Source organism: Etheostoma spectabile, chromosome 7, assembly GCF_008692095.1.
Source record: "Etheostoma spectabile isolate EspeVRDwgs_2016 chromosome 7, UIUC_Espe_1.0, whole genome shotgun sequence".
NCBI lineage: Eukaryota > Metazoa > Chordata > Actinopteri > Perciformes > Percidae > Etheostoma > Etheostoma spectabile.
Genome location: NC_045739.1, coordinates 22461518 through 22469512, shown reverse-complemented (window position 1 = coordinate 22469512; position 7995 = coordinate 22461518). Strand labels below are relative to the sequence as shown.

Here is a 7995-nt window from a genome sequence, read left to right as displayed (position 1 = left end):
AAAAAAAAAGTTTGTGAAAGTGGCCTGACGTCACACTCCCACAATGCTTACCGCCCCATAACTCCGCTGCAGCCTGAGGGGAGCCAGACACACTCTCAGGCCCCGAATATAGAAAAATTATCGGAAAAAAATCGGAAAAAAATCCCAAAAGCACAGATCGCGAGGAGAAAAAGTCGCGGAGCGTTGGCGTGGGTTCTCCCGCGGCGGGTGTCGGGTCCGGTCCGGTCCGAGATGGAAGGTTACCGGCGGGGCTCCATGTGAAACTGACTAATGCGGTGCTGGAAACTTTTTGGTGGGTAAACTGCTCCTTTTTCCTTCTTCTACTGAGACCTCATAATGCGGCTGCACGTCCCGATGTGTGCATGGGTGTCCCTTTTGAAAACAACTTTACACACTTTGTACCCACTCTCGCTGACTGACACATCGACGTGCGCGACACTTGATTTGTTAGATGAATGTGTTGTTAGTATCGCGTAATCGGACCTTGCGTGATTTCGCTTTTTTATTTTTTGTTGTTGTTGGTGGCAGCATGGACGGATCCGGGCTATTTAATTTTTAATCAATTGGTTGTCTCGAGTTTTTTGTTTTTTTGTTTTTCGGTGTTGGGGGTGGTGGGGGGGGGGGGGTCTATATGCTTAAATATGCTATGCTGTAACAAAATGCGAATCAGTGGAGTTGTTTAACACGGTTGCACTTTGTCCAGCGGCCCAGGGCTGTTGACGTCTGATGTTCCTCCTCTGCATGTTTTCGCCGATCTGGTGAGTTTTTAAAAAGCAATTTCCGAACATTTATCAAGTGTGGCATGCCACTGCAGAGGAGAGATAGTGCGCACGCACCGTGGCGTGTGTTGTATAGTTTGCGAGAGGTAAGAAAAAAAAAAAAAAAAAGTCTGATTTAAAAAAAAAAGTTGCAGAAATGTGGAAGCTGTTTTCTGTGTGTGTGTGTGTGTGTGTGTGTGTGTGTGTGTGTGTGTGTGCAACATGCTGTTATACATTCCCCACATGAGGACTTGTGTGTGTGATATTCCGCGTCCCTTAAACACTTTGAAGCCATTGTTGCTGACTGAATGTAGCTGTGGCCCCTCCACGAGGTTATCTACATGACTTGTGTCATGTTTGTCGCTGATCGGATGTTTTTGTGTTTCTTCCCTCTGGCCTGCATGTATGTGTGTGTGTGTGTGTGTGCGTGTGCGAGTGTGCTTTTCCTTGGAAGCGGGTAAATAACCAAGACCCCAACCAACCCAAAAGAGGGGGTTGGGGGGTGGGGGGGGTCACAACGTGGGGGTTCCATTTATGCACTTGTTATTGATAGCTGACTTTCCTGCAGGCTTCTAGGCCTACTCTTCCCCTTTTTTTTAATTCATTTTCTGTTTACATGTTGAGGTAAAACTGTTGTTGAAGGAACACAAAGTTCCTAATATCCTGCAGCAGACAACACTGCTCCTGTAGTTTTTAAAGAGTGCATTGCGTTGTGCTGTTGTTGCATCCTCTTATCCCTGTGCAATTAAGGCGTTATTGTCACTTCAGTAACAATTTATCATTTATTTTCAAGATGACTGTTGTTTTCTTTTCCCGTTGAACATGGAGATGCCCTTTGTGGTATTTAGATGTTTTTTTTCATTTCATCTGCTCTAAGCTTATAAGCAGACATCCTGTGGCTGTGCAGGAGTTACTATTACATACTGTACATACTACTATGTGTATGTAGATCTTCACAGTCAAACAGGGGAGACTCAACTAGGGCCAATGATTATTTAAACTGCCAAATATTTCCTTGATTTATCATTGAGTCCTATTAAATCTCCCATAAGAAGTGAAGAATACATTTTCCTTAACCCTCCTGTTGTCCTGGGGTTCAAATTTGCCCCGTTTGTTTTTAAAAGTTTCTACATCAGAAATTTGGGATTCTTTCATCCAAATTGTCCAAATATTACATGGATGGTTCCATATAAATGAAGGAAGGATCAGTTCACTACTTTATTAAATTTGGGAGTTTTATTCCCCCCCCCAAAAAAAACTTTGACAAAAGACAAAAAAAAGGATAAAATTTCATATAAATGATGTTTCTAGACCATTAATTTGAAAAAGAAAATAGTGTAAAACTAGTGGGGATAAATTGGTGTTATTGATGCGTACAGTATACTGACGGTAGTGTTACAAAAATGAAGAAAATGTCGAGAAAAAAGGGCCAAAAAGTGATAAAAAAGAATCTCAAACGCGTCAAAAAAAAGTGTAAAAAAATCCTCGATTTTCAGTTTTGACCTGGGAGGACGACACAAGGGTTAAGTCCAAGTTGAGGCCTTCACATGGCCACAAAACAAAACATTATGGATTTACTATATACATAAGACAAAGAAAAACGAGCTAGAACTGTAGGGGTTGTTTGGTACTTTGGCCTGAAAAACGGCTGAAAGAAATATTGGCTTTTCAAACGAGTTGCAGATTTAATTTCCTGTGGTTTGGCTGATTGATTAATCGACCAATCGGGCCTTCTCATGGCTCAAATATACCCTCCCAACATCAATATTAAGCGTCATTCAAGTCATTTAAGATAATTTTAGAAGATTTTAAGTGCAGAATGTAAAGAAAATCACGTTTGGATGACGTGATTTACGGTAATAACCCTGATTTGTTTAGAAGATTTAAAATAATAATGAAAGAATACGATGCAGTCAGTGATTTAGTGTTATACTTGCGGTAAAAAGACAGTTTATTACATGGCTGCAACATGAAATGAAATACATGAATATTAGAGCTGCGAAGATGAATCGATTAGTTGTCAACTATTGATTTAATGGCTAACTATTTTGATAATCGATTAATCATTTTGGGGTGATTTTTTTTTTAAGAATGAAAAGTTAAAATTCTCCGACTCCAGCTTCTTCAGTGTGAGGATTTCTTTTAGCTTCTACACTGATGGAATCTCTTTGAGTTGTGGACGAAGCGAGACATCTGGTGACGTTGACATTTTTCACAAATTTCTGACAGTTTTACAACAACTAATCAATAAAACGTTAACATAGTCAAAAATCAACCCTCCGGTTGTCCTTTGGAAAATGTTTCATAAAGTTGGATTTTCTTTTTGAATGAAAGTGTCAGAGGAAATAATGTGGCTGGTTCCATTCAACGCTGTTCACAAGTAAAAGAAATGATCAGTTGACGACTGTCATTGAATTTGGATTTTTCTTTTGTGAATTTCTTTTTTTAAAAGAACGTTGAAAACTGTGAGAAAAATGTCAGAAAAAGCTTCAAAAATAGGGAACGATAAAACAACAAAAACTGGTAAAAGACACTGTGGGAAAAAAATCAACTAAAACATTGGAAGACGTGACAAAAAAAGGGCTTCAAAAACGTCGGGAAAAGCGACAAAAAGAAGACCAAAATGTTGAAAAATAAGTTTTCATTTCAAATTGACAAGTCTTCAGCTGTCTTATTAAATAAAGGCCTAAAACGCCCAGAAGTCATCTTAAAAAAATACAAAACCCAGGATCAGCTTACACTAAAGTCACAGCAGAATCACACTCGCAGCAGTTACTTTTAAAGCGGAAAGTAACGAAAGGGGATGACATTTTTTGTAAGATCTTTTTTTTTCACGAGAAAACACAAAGGTTAGAAAAAAAGATGCATGTTAAAGTTGCAGATGGAGGTGGGTTTCCCCCCCCCCACTTCTAGAAAACAAGCATGTTCCATCAAGGCCTCCAGCTACATAATAAGGAAATGGAAGTGAGTTTGTCACGAGACAATGGCTTTGTTGTTGCCAGTTCTCCGTGCAAGTTGAGACCCATGTGTTGATGTTTGCTCCCTCTTACTATAACCACCCTGTTAGCGATGGATCCGCTCCTTGGGCTTTAACAGATTTCATTTCCCCCGGGGATTTCTCAAAACAGTTGGAACTATTAAGGTTGTTGGCATCCTGGTGCACCTGTTCTTAGATGACACACAGACACACACAGCCCGTGGAACTGGTGTTTAATAGTTCCATCACACTCTCAAAAGCTCAGAGGTGAATTTGTGAATGGTTAGAGAATGAATTCATACCCGTGTGTTGCCATAAGTGGGGCAAAACACAGCTAATAATGAATGAAAATAGATAATACGTGTATTATAATATGTACTTGGGCTGCACCATATGAGGAAAATATCTAATTTGACTGATATTGCGATATGAGTCACGATATTGGAGGGAAAGATCATTTTTTAATTATTATTCTCAATTTCATTGAGATTAACATTAAAATTGAATTAAGTATAGTGTGATTTTTTTTGCGAGGGTCTGTACCAAACAACTTCGTTCAGAATGGTTTGACACATATTTTGCCATTTACAAATATTGCACCCCCCTGCGATGTGGATATTGCTCTAGTCCATATTGGGATTTTAATGCAATTGAGATGAATTGTGCAGCCCTATGATGCATCATGCATTATTTGTGTTGTCATCCCGCCCACCATGCACTTGTTGTCCTCTCGGGTCCCAATAGGAAATGAACACTTATCTGACGCTTTATTTTTTTTTGATGATTTGGAGCCTTGCTGACGTTGTTGTCCCATATTGTGACAAAATACACAAAATATTGTGTATTTTTTCTATTTTTTTTTTTTGACTGTTGATGCTTTTTCCCCCCACTACCACCAGTATACAGGCCACTAACACTAAAAGTTATTACCACTACTCATACATGTTTCTTTTGCAATTTATGGTCAATAAACCTTGTTTCTAGGAAATTATACCCATTTATTTCTGTCAATAAAGCAGAAATTATGAATTATTTTGGCTGATATTAGAGGGATATATGTTGATAGATAGTCACAGATATGTCCAAGTTTAGCTATAATGCTTTTAATAGTTTCATATTTTTTTCAAATGACTAAAACACTCAAAACTCAATGGAAGTAGCAACATAACAGCAACAGATATACACATTTTCATTCTTTCTTTTGTAATGTCAGATTTGATGTGTTAAAAGACCACAATGCAGTTGTTTTTTGGACTTGTGAAGAGCGATGTAGGGAACCTTCCACGTTATTCTTTTGGGGAAATGTGGGAAAGTAGAAGCCAATGTTTCTGATATAGATGATTTTGAAACGGGTCAAACTTGACCCGCGGACAACAGGAGGGTCAATCAAATTTGACCCACTTTCGAAATTTCTATACCAGAAATATGACTTTCTTTTTAACTACCTAATTACCCCATAATAACACGGATGATTCCATACAACGCGCTTCGCAAGTACAACACGAGATTGGATCTCTACTTTCATTGAATTTTGGGTGTTTTATTCATTTTTTAGCATTTGAATTTTTTATCCTGACTGAACGTTGACATAAATCAGTTTGTGATCATCCTTCCTTCAACCCTGTGAGGTCTAAGGGCATCTTCACATATCTTCCTAAATTAACCTTTTTTTTAAGATTATTTATGTGGGTTTTTTTCCCCCCTTTTTTCATAATGGATAGAGAGGAAAGGTGGGAGAGAGATGGGGGATGACACACAGCAAAGGCGCTCAGGTCGGATTCGAACCGCTGTAAAGGACTCAGCTTACGAGGGGCGCACGCCCTACTGGGCGAGCTAGAGGTCGCCCCATAAATTGACCTTTTTAAGGTATTTGCATATAACTGATCCCTGTGTGTTTAACAACAACATGTTCAGACCAAACTCAGCTTTCTGTAAGTGATGCCCAACTCTGACCCAGAGCAATGCGTGAAGAGATCATTTGGCGCTAAAGCTGAAACGTTGATGTTGGCTTTTTGAAAGTTAAATTATGATGTGTTGTACGAATTGTTTTGGGTCTTTAGGTTCACAAAGTAATGTTAATATAGGATAAATTATAGCAGAAAAATGTTTGAAATGATATTTTGTAGTATTGCTTCTTGAGTAGGAGTTCTTGGACTAGCCAAGTGCGTCTTTCATTCTTAGACGGTTAATATTAGTCTAAATAATTCCTAATTTTTTTTAGCTTAGTTAGGATTAAGTATAATTTCCTACAAATAAAGTTTATTGACCATGCATTTCAAAAATAAAGACTTAGACTTAGACTTCTATTTAATAGGAGGATTTTTTAATCCTTTTGGGATGACTCCCACAAGGAAATGGAAAATTTAATAAAATAAGTGTAAAAATAGTGGTAATAAGTTGGCGTTAGTGAAAAGCAGCGTCAAGAAAAGCTCCAAAAACATTGACATTTTTTGGAAAAAAGTGTCAAGAAAAGAGACAAAAATTCACGAAAAAGTTTTTAGTTTTGACCGGGGAGGACGGCAAGTGCATGGTCAAACGGAAGACAACAGAAGGGTTAACAGTATGCAATCTTTTTTCTTTATCTGTTAGTAATTATGTCCAGAATTCAAACAAAAAGAGTTTGTCCTATTTTTAGATTTTTCTTTTCTTTCCCCCAGTCACAGACTCCTGATGATTGGTGCTTTCTCAGCGGCTCTGCTCTCCCAGATATGTTCTGCCGGGCCCATTGAGCCAGCTTCTTCTCATTAACTCCCATGCATTGCCATGCATTACTGCCATGCCCCTGCGGTTGGAGGCAACACGGTTCATGTTTGCCTTTGTGATTGAGTGAATGTGTTTGCCTGTGCGAGCTCGCTCACATGCCCCTGTTTGTGAGGAGCTGGATGGTAGATGTGCGCGTGCACGTGTGCCTGACCTCATGTTGTTAGCTTGTGTGTGTTTGCAAGAGAGAGAGAGAGAGAGAGAGAGAGAGAGAAGGAGAGAGATAGAGAGAGAGAGAGGGGGAGCTGTTTTTGAGCTGGAGGGAGGTCTTCTACTCTAAAACCCCCCCACCACCACCACCACCACCACCACCACCACACACACACACACAATTCCTTGCGCCTCCGCGGGTAGTGGTGGTAGTGGCAGCAGCAGAGACGGTGACGGTGGCGGCGGTGGCGGCAACAACAGCAGGCTGATTTCCATGAGAAAAGAGCATCAGTTGGGTTAATGGGAGGGACAGCCCTCTGAGGGTGCAAATGGTAGTTAATAACCAGGGAAGAATCGGAAAAGCTCTGATCCCTCTCTTTGTACTTCTTCACCTTCTAGAGGCAGGGATGGGGTGGGTGTGTGGGTCCAGAGGAGATGGGGGACACCGGGTTCATGCTATAATGGATGTTGTTCACTGAGGGGGCTGCAGTAAGATTGTACTATTTATTATTTTCTCCAAAAAGCCGGAGAAACAAAACGGGAGCCTGAGAACAGGAAGAAGAAGAAGTGTGTGTGTGTGTGTGTGTGTGTGTGCCGTGCAGTTTGTGTATTTGTACTCGCATGTACGTGTTTGCACGCATGTGTGTTTAGTGTCGTTTGACGAGCAGGGAAAGATTTATTTATTTGTGATATTTGAGTTTCACGCGGTAGCCGCTGGTCATTCTGGGCACTTTGAGGGGGGCGGATGGGGAAGAGGAGAGGCTAATTTGTGTGTTGGGTGTGTAAGCCCTAGTTTTGTTTACTTATTATTTAGTCAGATATGTACGGCCTTTTATCATAATTTTGCCATTTTAAGACTGCATTTAATTCAAGAAAAGCTGCTGGCGGAGATATACAGGGATTATTTTGTTGAATGAAAAAAGGGGTTTTGTAGAAAAAAAAAGTTTATATTCCTCAGGGATAAGGAAAGCAAAGTATTCAAAAGGTATTGTTTTGGTATCAGTGCTGAAACTCGGTGTTGAATATCAAAACAATGTATCAGCTGTTTTATACAATGCTCTATCATAGCTTGGTGTGTTAAATTGGGTTTTCTCCAATGGTGGAGTTCCCTTAGGTTCAGTGGATTTTTATTTTATTGGTTTATTTGATAGGGACCACGCATATTTATGAACATTGTTGTATAAAAAACACCATGTAAACATGCCAGAATTAGTAAAGATAACTTCTTTTCATCTGTAGTCCCCACAAGGTGGAGGTGGGTGGGGGCGTGCCTTGACCAACTGCCATGCTTTGCTTGTTGGACCGCCATGATGTTTCTCTCTCTCTCATGGGTGGGCCAAATTCTCTGGG

General features: G+C 39.9%; 1 protein-coding gene across 3 annotated transcripts in view; it reads left to right on the top strand.

Moving 5' to 3' along the window:
* Positions 1–52: 52 nt before the first annotated feature.
* The window catches only part of plagl2 (pleiomorphic adenoma gene-like 2), a 46622-nt gene continuing 38679 nt past the window's right edge, over positions 53–7995 (top strand). For 2 of the 3 annotated variants that reach the window (XR_004332867.1, XM_032522037.1), the window contains exon 1: positions 53–292. The gene's annotated coding sequence lies outside the window, so the exon portion shown is untranslated. Of the gene's footprint in view, positions 293–648; positions 759–7995 lie in introns of those variants that run through there. The other variant, XM_032522036.1, reaches the window with a different exon arrangement.